This window comes from Gambusia affinis, linkage group LG02 (assembly GCF_019740435.1).
Source record: "Gambusia affinis linkage group LG02, SWU_Gaff_1.0, whole genome shotgun sequence".
Lineage (NCBI taxonomy): Eukaryota > Metazoa > Chordata > Actinopteri > Cyprinodontiformes > Poeciliidae > Gambusia > Gambusia affinis.
This window is the reverse complement of record NC_057869.1, coordinates 26,160,276-26,174,903: the sequence shown is the minus strand read 5'-3', so window position 1 is coordinate 26,174,903 and position 14,628 is coordinate 26,160,276. Positions and strand designations below refer to the sequence as shown.

At 39.2% G+C, this 14,628-nt stretch overlaps 1 long non-coding RNA gene across 1 annotated transcript; it reads right to left on the bottom strand.

Annotated features, from left to right (window-relative positions):
• Positions 1–4,624: 4,624 nt before the first annotated feature.
• LOC122844819 lies at positions 4,625–13,004 on the bottom strand. The gene is made up of 3 exons (XR_006372938.1): positions 12,610–13,004; positions 6,416–6,601; positions 4,625–5,538 (listed from the first exon to the last, which is right to left on the bottom strand). It is a non-coding gene; the product is annotated as an uncharacterized LOC122844819 (long non-coding RNA).
• Positions 13,005–14,628: the final 1,624 nt, after the last annotated feature.

The following is a 14,628-nucleotide window of genomic DNA, read 5'->3' as shown; positions in this document are numbered from 1 at the left end:
AAGGAGGCTCTTGAAGTTGATTGGGGAAATGGAGGAGGCTAAATGCTGGAAGAAAACTGTTTTTGGGGCCAGCAAAAGACTGGGCATGGAGGTTCACCCTCAAAACAACCACTGTAAATGTACAGCCTAAGATACAGTCAAGTTCCAGATCTCAATCCAATTAAAAATCGGCAGGAAGGTTTGAAATCAGTATTCATTGACACTCTTAGTCCATAAGGTATTTTGCAAAATGTTTCAGATGTACAAAATTGATACCCCGACAAACTTTGACCTTTAATTGAACTAAAAGGTGGCTAAGACAAGCATTGACTCCAGGGGGATAAATAAAAAATGCACGTTCAATGTTTTATTTGTAAAGTCTATTTTCTAAAAACACAATTATGTCTGGTTTTCCAAACCAGTGAGCTTCGTTTTGTGTCATACAGGTACGTGGAGCTTGCACCTTCTTCCCTTTCCAATCTAAGGGTAATTACAGCCTCCTTCCCCTCAGTTATTTCCACTGAACCAAAAAAACAAAAAATAAACAATGGATCTATTGCCACAAAAGGGAACCATTAACTCACAGAGGTCACCCGTTAACTATTTGGGCGCTAAGATCTTATGGTCATTAGACACACAGAGGGGGTTACTGACCTGACTTCTGTAAGAGCATGCAGGACAATGGCTCTCTGCTGACCGCATCCTGATAGACGCGACGCTGAAAGTGAACCATGACACCGAGCAGTCAGCCTTCGGAACGCGATCGGCTCAGACCGTGCTGTAATTGCTTTCGCCGGCTGACAGTTTTACAACAGACAGTCGTGACGTCTAGGGAGGGAAAAATAGAACATTTTCCTTTACAATGCAGTCATCGGGCTGTCGCTTTCATTTGACAAATATGTTTTTGTTTTTTGGTTTGTTTTTGTTTTTTTTTCACATAAAAAGGAAGCGCTAACAAATTGACAAATTCTTCCATTTGAAAGCCTGCAGCTGTCTGGCCCATATCAAGAGCACTGGAACTTCTTGGCTGTGACCGCTGCTCGTTTGAGGACTTTGAACAGGACGCATCTGCCGCTTGCGGACTTCCCTTTTTAAACATGGGGGTCCCTGAATCATTTACGTGGCAACCCTTACGTACCGTTTTTGCAGCAAGGTTTAATAAATTATACTGTTTTATTTCATTTTAGTTTCTATCCTTTTCTCTTCTTGAACAAAGTCTCGGCCTGACAAATTGTCAGCGTGATGAATGTTTTCTGCCTCCGTCTGCGCCGAGGCAGACAGAAGCAGAAACACAACAGAACACAGGCGATGCATTATTTGTATTGTTCACTCGTAAATCACCAGCACAATTTCAAAGGGAGAACAGAGGACAAGGCTCGCCCTGCGTCTGAGTCACTTCATCTTTACCTCATGGGAGTCCACAGAAAGGCTATCTGAATGCCCAGGATCACATTGTGTGTGTGTGTGTGTGTGTGTGTTTCTCCCCGCCCCCCATGTTCTTTTTAATACGGCCAGAAAATGCAGAAATAATTTAAAACCAGGCTAAAAAAAACAAACAAACTTAACAATAACAAAATAAATCGCACGTTGTCTCTCGCTGCATCATTTTCATACAACCCTGCCAGACGACATCCAGAGGTGCTTGATGGAGCTCTGGTGTCTCCGACGCCCCTCCCTCGTACTGCGGACAATAATCTGTGTGTAACAAAGGGCAGCGAGAGCTCGACGCGCCGCAGGTACAAGCTCTGAGAGGAGGAGGGACTGAGGGGAAAGAGTCTTCCAGCAGAGCCATCTGTTCATGTGTAATTACAGTGCTGAACCTCAGCCGACTGCTCTCTGTACATCCTGACAGTGGGACCTCCTGACCAGCCTAGAGCCCGGCTGAGAGGCAAAATGAGAGTCTTGGATCACGGCTCATGGCTTAAATAAAGAGCGAGCTTTAAAGCAAGAAGCATTGCAGCTTAATACAAGCGGGACTCTCGCTGTACTGATTTTTCTGTTCAAGTCGGAGTGTAAACTAAACGTTGAACTCTCAGTGTTTTTCTACAAGGTTTTCTTGCTCTTCTGCCCGAATTGTCTTTGTTTAGTCATCTCTATCTCATAGGTCAAGGCTAGATAAAATTGATTGGTGGTACTGAAGCTCATAACTAACCATGTGTTTTTGACAAAATAATAAAAAATATTTAAAAAAAAAAGCCAGTTATGAAGAAAAAGTTGCAATAAATTTCTTTCAACTCGTTGACTGGCTGTACAGACTAAAGTATATCGGAGTAGCTGTCCAGGGTTACTCTCCACAGTCGGTGCTGCTGACAAGAACTGCCAAACGTAAACAGAATGACAGCAAATCTTGGAGCTGCAGCTTTTTCTGAACCTTTTCACCATAATAATGATAATAATAATAACAATAATAATAATAATAATTCCCATTCAATCCCTAAGTATGAAAAGCCTTTAATATGCGATTTTATTTTTTTTCCCCCCACCAGGGGGTCTTTTTGTGGGCTCTAGTGTCCCCTATATGACAGTAGGCTGACAGGAAAGGGGGATGGAAAGGGGGGAAGACATGCGGCAAATGTCGTCTGGTCCGGGAATCAAACCCGCGACGGCTGCGTCGAGGACTCAAGGCCTCCAAATGTGGGTCGCGCTATCTCCTACGCCACCACAGCACGCCCCTAATATGCGATTTTTGACAAATTCACATTGCCGTTGAACGTAGGGCTTTAGAAACTTGAAATTCATGAATTGAATCATCCATAAACGCATTCATTTGCAATTTAAGAACAAGAAGTAAATTCCTTTCTAAATTTGTATGCCGAAACATCGCATACAAATCGCCATGGAGTAGCGGACTGCTTGCAGTTGTTTTGTTATTGTTTGTTTGCATATTTCTGTCGTTGTGGGTGGATGTACATATTTTGAGGAGGGAGAGAGAGAAAGAGAGAGAAACAAACAGCACGGGATGCAGCAGTGCCACACGTCCGTTTAGATAACCACAGACACTTAAACGGTTTTGTGGGAAGTGATGAAAACACTCACTGACCATCTGCCGCAGGGCTACTCTCAATCCTCTGCAGTCTGGACGGAAACAGAGGCAGACTGCTGGTGGCCAGCGTTCAAACCGAAACATAGTCGCCTTCCAAGTGGGGAAGTCCATCCTCGCGCCGGTTACTCGCGTTCGTAGGTGTTCATCTTCGATTCTTAAGGCGTCACTGTTGATATTTGCAAGTGTGGGAACCTGACCAAATCCACAATGTCATGTTGGACCCAGCCAGTCAGTAAATTATACACACACACACACAAAAAAAAAAACAAAAAAAAAAAAACCCACTTACTCAACCATGCAGGCATACAGATGCGCAAATGCAGTGAGAAATACACACTGCATTGTGCAAACGTGCACACTTATCACATCAAATGTCATGGGGAAAAATGAGCAAACTTGAAACGTATCGAGCGTAAAGGGCTTTGGTTAATTATGATTAATGGTAGAACTGTCACAGTGCAAATGCTGATGCCTATTGCTTGTATATGAGATTATGCACCTCTTCATGCAGTGTCTCAGTAGCCTGAAAGGCAGAACATCACTGCCCTGGTAAGGCACACGTCCTAATTACAAACGTGTTTGACAACTGCCATTCGTAATCAGCATTTTCTATCCAATATTGAACATATGACGGCCATTTCCATTTTGACGTGGCGTTGTTGTGAAATGTCCACCACTTTGCCGTCTTATCACCGTCAAGTCGGAGCAGACGGGATTTTGTTGTTTTGCCCTTTAAAGTGTTGTTGCGCAGTCGAAAGCAGCAATGGATGAATCACTGACAAAAAGCTCGATGCTGGAGTATTCACTCGCCGCATGCTTTCTGACGCTTCAGACCCAATTTACACAAATATATTAGTTAAAGTACAATGTTCTTACCATCTTAGCTTATTTGGTGGATTAGTTAAGTTTGCAAAAGTTTTACACAAATACCATTTTCTCATTTAGCCTCATGACTTGCACGGATATTACCAACGATCACAAGACTATAATTGTGTAATGTTTTTTTTCTCACAAAACCTAATGAGATGCTAACCTGAGCTGCTGCATAAAGCACGGCTTGTGTTCTTCAAGTGACAACAGGTTATTCTATTCTCCGTAAGTCTAGGACAAAAGAGTGAGGTTGCAAATATAATAATAATTTTCTTGCCCAATAAATGCTAGCTAAAATATTCTTAAAGCTTGTGGGAGAGTTTGTGTTATTATGATCTGATTAAAGCAAGTTACATTTCACAGTTCTAATCCCAAAAGGTATATTTGGTGCAAAAATGACCAAATGTGAGTAAAACAGAACCAGTTTGCATCTCTACAGAGAATAGTCTACTTTAAAGAAATGCTCCTATGATGTAATCTACAAGATGTATAGACTCAGGATAAGAGGTCTTATTTTTCTTATAAGGAAAGAAATGTAAACTCACGGTAGAAACTTTTAGTCTCCCAGACCATTTAGACACTTTAAGTTACTGAATCCACCATAAGTCTTGTGCTTGGCGAAGGAATAAAATACCCTTGAGAATACTGATCAATTTCCATCTATCTTTTTTGCCGCCTGGCGCAGATAACTGCCCAGTCACAACTGCTTGAAACTTTGGCCCCACAAACAAAACTGTCCCAAGGACAAAATGCCTGTCAGTAAACTTTAAGATAGTTTTTAATGTAGAACAAAATCACAGAAAGTCTGCAGTCAGCGTACAGCTTAGTTAAAACCATGCAAGTGGGACATGTAAACAACATACGTGGCTCATTAACTACATTGATTATTTACTGTCTTAGTTGTTGTTGAAATGGCATTTTTTTAGTCTTATCATATCAGCATCAATTGATCTGCAAAAGAATGAAGCTGCAGTTAAAATCTAACAATTATGGAGATCTAATCTTTACACGCAGACGTCCTTGTACGGTTTGTGAATTCAGTGCTATTTAATGGCGCCAGCCGAAAATTAAAACCAACTGAAAACCAATCTTTCAAGTCACTGAATGCCACTTCATCCTCCCCAGGTACAGGGTCTGCGCCCAATAAATACATACATGGGAAAGAAAATTAGTTTACTTGACAGAGCCTGGGAACACAGGTGAGTCAGTTCCTGTATTGATTTTTCCTCTCTCCTCCAGTCCTTTGATCCTCGGAGACGGAGGTGCGAAGGAAGGAACCCAGATGAAACGATGGAGCTCAGCCTCCGATTTGAAACTTGCGGAGGAAAAAGTGAAGCTGCTTGTTCAGTTCTGAATTTTGCTGACCAGTTTTACGGGAGCGGGCCCATCTCTCCCCTTGAGGGACTGTCTCCACAACACGGCAGTTAAAAGCTCATCTGGCCTCAGTGTCTCCATATGGCTGCGTGCGATTTAGTGGAGCAGCCCTAATAACCTTTATGGAGCTGCTCGAGACCCGGCTAGCTGCCTGCATAATAATGTCAGCGCACACAGAGCGTGGAGCTCGTAAATCAGCTGAGGGCTCTCCGGTTGTGCTGCAGTTGTGCTCGTGTCCTCGTGGCTTCGTCGCCTTGGAGACCCAGAACCTCCTTCGTAGACGTTCACGAGACGACATGACGTGTGTATAATTATCACTGTATACGGATTATGCTAACCAATTTCCGCATTGTTATGTTTGAAATCACATTTAGCATTTGCAGACATGAAAAACAAGATAATTTTGTTAGAAATATTGGACAGTATGCATTTATACTTTGTAATATGAGTGACAAACAAATCATTAATACTACTTTTTTTGTACATATATTTTCTAGTGTAACAAAACTTAATATAGTTTTCACTCTTCACTTTCATGTTATTGTCTTTAGCTTGTCGTGCTGATTCTTCAGACCTACTACTTGCCAGTATTTAACTCTATATTTCCATAAGTAATATTTCTACAAAAGCAGTAGACCTATATTGCTAATGACACTAAACAAAAATGAATTCATTAATTAGCTCAGGAATATCATGTATGAAAATCTCTTTATACAAATAGAAAAAACAAGGCTCCCATACTGTTCTATTTTAACATCCAAATGTGATGTTCACATAGGAAATCCTGAGCTTATTCATCTTCTTTAGCTTCCTTAGCATCCTCATATCACTGCAGAATAGTTTACTGCTGCCTTTTTTTCAATAAACAATGTATCCTCGTGTTCAAAAACTACAGAAAAACTGTAGCCTGTTTTCCGAGACCAGGAAGTTGCTGTAATTTCCTCCCAACTCCCAATGTTAGTAATTAAGTAAAATATTTAAATTTGATCAATGTTTTATTTCTTTGTTGTTGTTTTTTTACAGTACCTCTGCCATGCCAGAGGACTGGCTATAATCAACAATGTGATCCCCGAGTTGCTCTGTCTTCTTGGTTTTCATGGATTTTCAGCCATGTGGGATCAGCATGCTGTATGGCTGCCAAAAGATTACCTTTGTAACACAAACAGAAGATGAGGGTCAAGCCTCGGCCATCCCGGCATCAGATCTCGGTAACGCCGCCTGCAGATGAGAGCTGTTGGAAACAACTGCCAAGAAGCCTGATTTAAGTCGAGCAGCCGCTGTTTCTTTTATCACTTTAATGGCTTCCCAGATGGTCTCAAGATGACGACCGAACTCCTGTGGAACCAAAATGAAATGGAAAATTGTCTTAATGCATGCACATACACGTCCTCCTTGCTGTTTTTTTTTTATTTTTTTATTTACAGATCAGTGCACCAATTTGCACAGCATCACTGTGTATTTCTTACATCAAATACATCAAAACAGGAAAGTATGCATTACCTTAGTGCATCAATAACAGAGTAGGAGTGTAACCGGTAAACCTTTTATGGATGCAAACTCGACTAAAAACTCACCTGTTTAGGATTGTATTTGAAGCGTTATCAATTACAAATTTAATGATGGAACCTGACCTAATGTCATGTTTTGATTGTTGATTCTATGTTGCATTGTGTTTCTGTGTTTGATATGATGTGAAGCACTTTGAAATGACTTGCTGCTGAAAATGTGCTACACAAATAAAATTTGATTGATTGATCAATCGTGCCACCCATTACCTCCCACGATGGATGTTATTGTGCATTGTGCCGTAGACCTCTCAGCACCTCCGTTTTTTTCCCTACTGCTATCTCCATAGACGAGTCCCATGTGTGAATGATATGGCTATAATAACACTAATAATAATGATAATAATAATAATAGGGGCAGATAGCGCTGCAATTTACTGTAAAGAGCCGCAGCAATGATCAGGTCGTGCATTAACTGCTCAGCCCTCAAGTCATTTCTTTTGCTGCTTTGTTTAAAATTAGGTCACTGCTGGTCTGCTGCAGCTTAAACAGCCACATACCCTTAATACAAAGTTTACAGAACAATTGCTCTGTTTACTGAAGCCTATAAGGCCCCTGCTTATAAATTATGAATAAACTGGCTGCACAGTTGTCACAGAGTACAAACTGCTTGCTGAAGTGCAAACCATTTGCTGATGTATTGTTTTCCTTACACCTCGCCTTGTGGGACTATGTTTTGTTTGTCTTCTTCGAAAACAAATGTACTTTGCAACATTATGTTTTTCAAGGTATATTAATGTAAAGTGCATTGTTAGTCAACTAGATCATTTTTCCAGCTGAGCATTTTTTTTCCCAGCATTGTCAAAAGTGACGTTATTGCGCAAGAGCACAAACAATTACCACGTGCAATGTGTTTCAAAACAGCCGGGCTAACATGCTTTCTGTTCACATATTAGATGAGATTGCCGCTGTGATTTCTTAATTTATTATTTTTATGCAAATTGAATATATCTTTTTGTGCAATTTAAATTTAACAAGTTAATTGTATTGAACAAAAACAAAATTTTTTGCCAGAGAAACTTGTGTCTTACACTGACTTACTACAAGTATATTGTTATTTAGGGACCATTGTTTGTGTCCATGGGACACTGGTAGAGTATTAAATGAAGGGATCCAGAACTTGACTTGAGGAGGCATTTCTCAAAACTTTTAAGAACAAGTAGTTCCTGCTAACAGCTTCATAAATCTGCTTACTAGGGACTCACAAACAAAAATAAACTAACTTTTAAAATTGTTCATCTTCTTGATGATTGATCATGCTAACACTTGGTCAGTGACAGACAATAAAGATGTAAAGTTGGCTACTTTTAAGCATGACTTCAGAACATGATGTCAGTGTTGGACCAGCCTCGGTCCCATCCTATAGCTACAACAAGCTGGCCGTGACTTTGTGAGCAAATCTAGATAACAGCCACGTACTTTGCGATGTGAAAAGCACGGTTGTTACACACATTTGGAGAGTGGCGAAAGTGGGTCACGTAGCCCACTGAGATTCAGCCTGTACCATTCACTGATGTGGAAATAAGTCTCTTGCATTGGATCTAACTATCAAGGCTGCGCTACCAACCAGTGCCACAGTCAGCACCCAGCTCTGCGCTGCATAAACATACACAAACGAGGAAGCAATTTTCTTCCCATCCTTAGTTTCAAACAGAAATCTGTCATTTTTAGGCTGTAAAATCTAGCATGCTCGATTTTCATGTGTTGATTTGTTCTTGTTCCCATAGTTGTTTTTTTTTCAGTACTATATTCTGTCCTGTAACCTTTTTGCATTTCAGAATTGCAGAGAACAGTCCATATTATCCTGCAGCCACAAAACCAACATGGCTATGACTTCCGATGCCAGACAGTACAGTTGTAACTTTTGTCGTTCCCAAAGAGTTCCCAATGTGCTAAATTGGTGCAGTGCGTGTAGACGTCTCAAGTCCTGCAGCTTTGACATTGGGTCAGACTTCGACATGATACATACATGAATAAACCTTTTCCGAATGACCTTTGTCAGATGGCAGGGTGCCAGTTCTTAACTCGCACCAAGGTCTCACTGGCAAGCAAAACGGCAGACGTCAGTGTGTGTGTGCCGCCTAAAACTGGAAGCTTTAATTGGCTCACAATAGCGTCTGGATCAATTCAAACGAAATCTTGTGCAAAGCCAGCAAGACATTTTTTGCTGAATCTCCAACCAGCTCCATCTGGTAGAAGAAGAAACTTAAATCCTAAAGAACTTGTTTTGTGCTTTAGTTACCACAATGCCATATCTGTGTTTTAATCAGTTTTGTTTTTTTTATCCTAATATCTTACGTTCAATCCAATTGATTCATTTTTGATTGATTTTATTTATTTATCCAGAAAGTTATCAAATAATTTGTTATTAACACTTCAAAATACTTCAACAATGTAAACAAGTTGACTGAAAAAGTACAGGAAGAAGCACAAAGCTAATTCCTAAGCCTGTCCTACACAATGAATTAAAGTAAATTACCCCTTCAAAAATCATTACTATATATATATATATATATATATATATATATATATATATATATATATATATATATATATATATATATATATATATATATATATATATATATATATATAAAGCACAAACATTATATAATAATCACCAAACAGAAACATAAAAGTAAAAAACAATCCACAACCAAACCTGAGACCACACAATTTGAAGTTATTTACCATACTAACTATCAAATATTTTTCTTGTCAGTGTTTTTTTTAAAACCACTCCCATAAGTACGTGCCTTTGTCATTTCATAATTTAATTCCAACGACTGTTAAAAAAACATTATTTTTTAAATCTTTTTTTAGGCTGTTGTTCTATAAATTTACAAATGTCTCAAATCGTATTTGGATTCATTTATTGTCAAGAGAAATCTTTGCACTCCAACTGGTAGTAAACTTAATTTTCCTCCAAAGATTATTTCAATTATTTTGTTATAAACCAAATCATAACATTTCACTATGGCACACATAATAAACAGTGGAGTTGAATGTTAACAGGAACGAGCCTCGACCAGTAACCAGACTTCATAGGGAGCATCTGTAAAAAAGACAGATGTAAAGTCTTTCTAGAAATTCTCGGTACTGCTTCATACTTTCTGACATACTGATGCCATATGATGTATTGAGATACTATAACGACCATGCTTCATGTTGTGTAAGGTGAGTCGGCGTAACGTGTGTCATGTTTTCTTTCTTTTGTTTTTGACACATCAGATTTATCATGTGACTCAAATATAAAAGTTTAACTTCAGTCTAATCTGAATGTTTGCTGTCTCATATGGTGCTTGTGGCAAAATGTAAATGGGACGTTTTAGGGCATCCTTGTTGCTCTTCAATCAGGATCAAATTTGGGCCTTACGCAACTATATCTAGTGAACAGAACACACAAATATCTTCAATTAAACCCAAAGACTCTAGGAGTTGCCACTTTATATAAGATTCTAACATTGCGGTGGAAGAAATTGGTGTACAGTACATTTTAAAGCTGGACGCCCCCTGGGGTCTAATTGTGGTTAGCCAACGGTGAATGGAGAGCAGCACAAAGGCCCCAGGGGAAAGCACAGGTCCAGGCAAACAGTCTAAAGTCATTACTGACATCTCCTTGTTTTTCTCCGTCAGACATTCCCCTGTGAGCTCACCTACAGCTGTGGTATATGGTACATTAAGCTTAACAGCAGATCGCACAATAAATCAAAATCCAGATTTGTGTGTAAAAATAGAACGATGGCTGTTAATTATCCTCCTTTTAAACATCCGTCTGCCTCCCTTTGTCCATCGTCTACTTCATTGTGTTTTCTGCGTTTGTCCAGGTTTGGAAATATTTGACAGGCCAGGTGTAACCCCCCCTACAGGGCCACGAAAGACGTTACTGTGAATAGGAAGTCACTCATTTTGTCAAGTGGATTCATGAATGCAAGGAAATGAGGGACAGTAAGATGGTAACGAACAGAAACAAGAATCTATATATTTTTATTTTTTGTGTAACGCAGGCAAATGCTTTGACATGTCTTAATCTAAACAAAGAGACCAAACATTTAAGGGCAGTGATTTAGTGAGGTCGGGGCCTTCTTAAACCGACGCTATATAGTGGAGCTTTTTACCATGAGCAGACATATTCAAAACAAAAACTTCATTGTTTTAAGGACTAAAAACATCCGATTACAAGAGGAAGTCTTCATTACTAATGAAAAGACACAATCTGGATGCTCCTTATGTTTATTGGTCTGACAAAATACCAACACAATGACTGAAGCTGGGTTTCCATGGTTGCAGTTTTAGATTAGATGTAACTCCACAAAAGGATATTGTTGCTGTGAAATACTGTTAGTATTGTTTTTGATGTCATGATGTTGTGAAAGTGGCAGGAAAAAGAAAGATGGTTTGCACATCTAGAGACTGAAGGTCTGTCCAGTTTTTCGGGAAAATAGCTCAAACTCAATCAAATTAAATAAAGAGTCCTTGTAAACATCAGTTTTTCACTATTACCATGGATATCAATTAAAATTTGGTTCAAGATGTCGTCTGTGTTTCCTTTTCCACATTCAATGTGGCGGCCTCATGTTCCAGAGACATGCTAGATTTGATCTGTGTGCTGCCTGCCTGTTACGTCACCACTGCACCAAACTCACGCAGACGCCTCTAAACCCACATCCAGCCGTTGTTCTGTACTTAGCTTTAGGAGTAATTTGTCCTCATTCCCATCTGGTCTGGTTGGACACGTTGTACTGTGACGTTACTGCCTTGAGAAGCTTAAGAATTTTGTTTCTTAGCTATTTATTCTCCATCTTTGTTTTTGTTCTACTTGGTAGTTTAGTTGAAAGCTTCTAGATGTAGAGTTACTAGTATTACGCTGATAAATGCTCGTGTTTCGAAGAGAAGTTGAATGTGTGCAGTGTTTGCTTTTTGGGAACAGCTGGGCACAGATTCACTGTGGACTATTGTTCATATGGTACCACCAGGTGGTACTTAGAGAACAAAAACCTGAGTAGACTAAAAAGTATTTTGCTTATTTATTCCTGATGAATCAGGTGGTGTCCCAACTTGTCTTTAATGGCTACTGATTGCCCAGCAAATTCTGGTTAATTGGTTAATTAACCAGAATTAACCAGGGCCCTTCTTGCCCAGCCTTCCAGTTTGGTGGATGGCCATATCTTGGTAGGTCTGTAGGTATACCACCCACGTTTCATTTGAAGCATTTTAGCAGTGATATGGAGTTTGGAATACATTTTATAATTTTGCACCGTTTTAAACTACTTCACAGTCTTATCCTTGACCATTTTACTTTGTTCCTTGCTACTTGCTAATTAGGAGACTTCTGAACATCTGCAGTAGACTGTAATTTGGAATAAAGCGCGATGAACACAAGTTTACGTCACTGAAATTTTTCCAAATTCTCCTTCAGCTTCCCATTTGTGCACAAATTTGTATTTGTCTATTACCTACAATTCACATCAGACAGTTTGTGTCTCCTACGTGACAATATTTGAAAAGTTCCCAGGACTTTGAATACACAAAGACAAGACATAGAATGCTCTGTAATACTACTCATGCAACACAGTCCAACTAGATCTGGTTTAATTTTGCTTCAACTGCTGAGAGAATCACCAGATACTCTCATTTTCTGCTGGTGCCTTTCGCCAGGGGAGGTTCCCATTGTAGTAGCACAGGCAGGAGGAAGCAGAATGAATGGGCCGTTTCAACATCTTCACTCAGTTATTTCCCCACAGGCGGCGAGCTCTCCCTCATTAGCACAGCCCTCACCTGACTTCCTGCACTCCGCTCGCCTGTCTCTCAGGTGAAATATGAACCCAGACGACTCCGCGTTGTTGCTGAAGGAGCGAAACAATTTCAGGATGTCACAATGCAACAGAAAACGAAAATCCAGGTCCGTATTGTTTGCACGCGTTACGTGGACACAACGCGATGTCTCGACCCCTCTCTGGGAGTCTGCACAGACGTCTTGACACAAAACATAATGAAACTGAGCTCTCTGTCACTCAGCTAGAGCTTTTATCTGACTCTAAAGAGGAACTGTGGCGTGTGATGTCGGCTCATTCCTCTCGTCTTAACTCTTGTAGGCTTATCTGGTCATCAGCACATTAAGTCAGTGTTGTTGTTGTTGTTGTTATTGTTTTAACAGCTCCCCTTTCTACACACACTCTGTTGTGTAGAAAGAGTATATTCTTTGGACAGTTCAACACACAATTGTATATGTTTTTTCTTTTTGTGATAACATTTTCTTTGAACATCATTTTTTTTTTTTTTTTTTTTTTTTGGCAGTCATTGATCCTACAAAAGATAAATACATTTTTTAAGAGCAGTTGCTGATCCAGACCGGATCTGAGGGCGCCAGAATTCACACAGCTGTTTTTAGTCTTTCCATGGGAGTGGCACAAATTAAGTTGTTTCGTTCTTAAAAAAATAGTGAGAAATGACAACACTGCCCCCTGCTGGCTACTCTAAAGATTGCACCTACAACCATGACCTCCGGAAGCTCTGCTGTTGCTAGCAGTGTTGTTGTTGCCTAGCTACAGCACGAGTCCAAACGGAAGCTGACAGACCAGTTACTCAAATGACTGATAAATGTGCTTCAGCTAAGAGATGTCTCAGTTTGTGTATGATTGGTTTTCACCTGACTGATTGGGAACAGCAAACTCTAAAGATTATAATTTCTGAAATTCATTAATTGTGTATTTATGGTTCTTGAATTGAGGAAGTTCTGTTTTTTTTTCTCCTATCACTCAAAAGTCTGAATAGTGAGGAAAGGAGTATTTGTGTTGTCAAATTTTAAAGTGAGTCGTTTCTTGTTTTTTTCCTACATGCAGAGAAGAGCTAGGTCTGTTTGAGTTTTGGCCTGACATTTAAGCTTTCTAGCCTTACTCCAATATTCAAATACAATAGTAAAGACGGTATAAAAAACCTATCAAAATTAAGAAAAATTATAAAAAAAAGAAAATCGTGAAAAGAAAACACCAATTTTATAGGAGAATGAGATGAAATTATTCTGCAAGAACAACTTTGCAGGATAATTTTGAAAGACTAAGGATTGGTATGAACTTGCGAGAATATATTTTTTTCTCCATTTCAATTTCTTTATTTTGAAATGTGTTTTGTTTTTGGTGTAATATTACTGTATTTTGCTTTTTGGGACCTTTTATACATTATAAAACCGTCTCCTGGTCACTTAATGTACCTGCAAGTAACAAACATCACATTGGTTTTTTTTTTTTACAATGTTTCATTAGATACAATACAGAATCCTGCAACTAGCAGAATATAAAATATACTGGAATAAAAATAAAACACAGTTTATTAACCCTGACAATAAATTTAGGACAATAAACTTAAGATAAAACTTTAAAAAAATCTGAGCTCGGATTAGAAACAAAACGACTGGTTTCAACATTTTGTCCCGTTCTCTAAAAAAAAGCTGATAGGAATATATTTATTAATGAAGTGATTTCTGAAGGCAAATGATTGCACAACACTTTATTCTTGGCTTTTAGATTAAAGGGGAGTGAACATAAATATTGGCCTGACTTCAGATTCATATGTACCCATAAATAAAATACGAAAACCGTGTATGATGCTACTTCCGCTGCCCATCTACACACAATACTTTGTGTTGGTCTGTCTCATAAATCTGAATGAAATACATTTACATTTCTGCCTTTGACATGACATTTAAAAACAAAATACTGTATTGAGTAAATAGCACAACCCTGATAAGACACCATGTGTTTCTATTGATTTAAACACGTGGATAAACGGATCACCCCC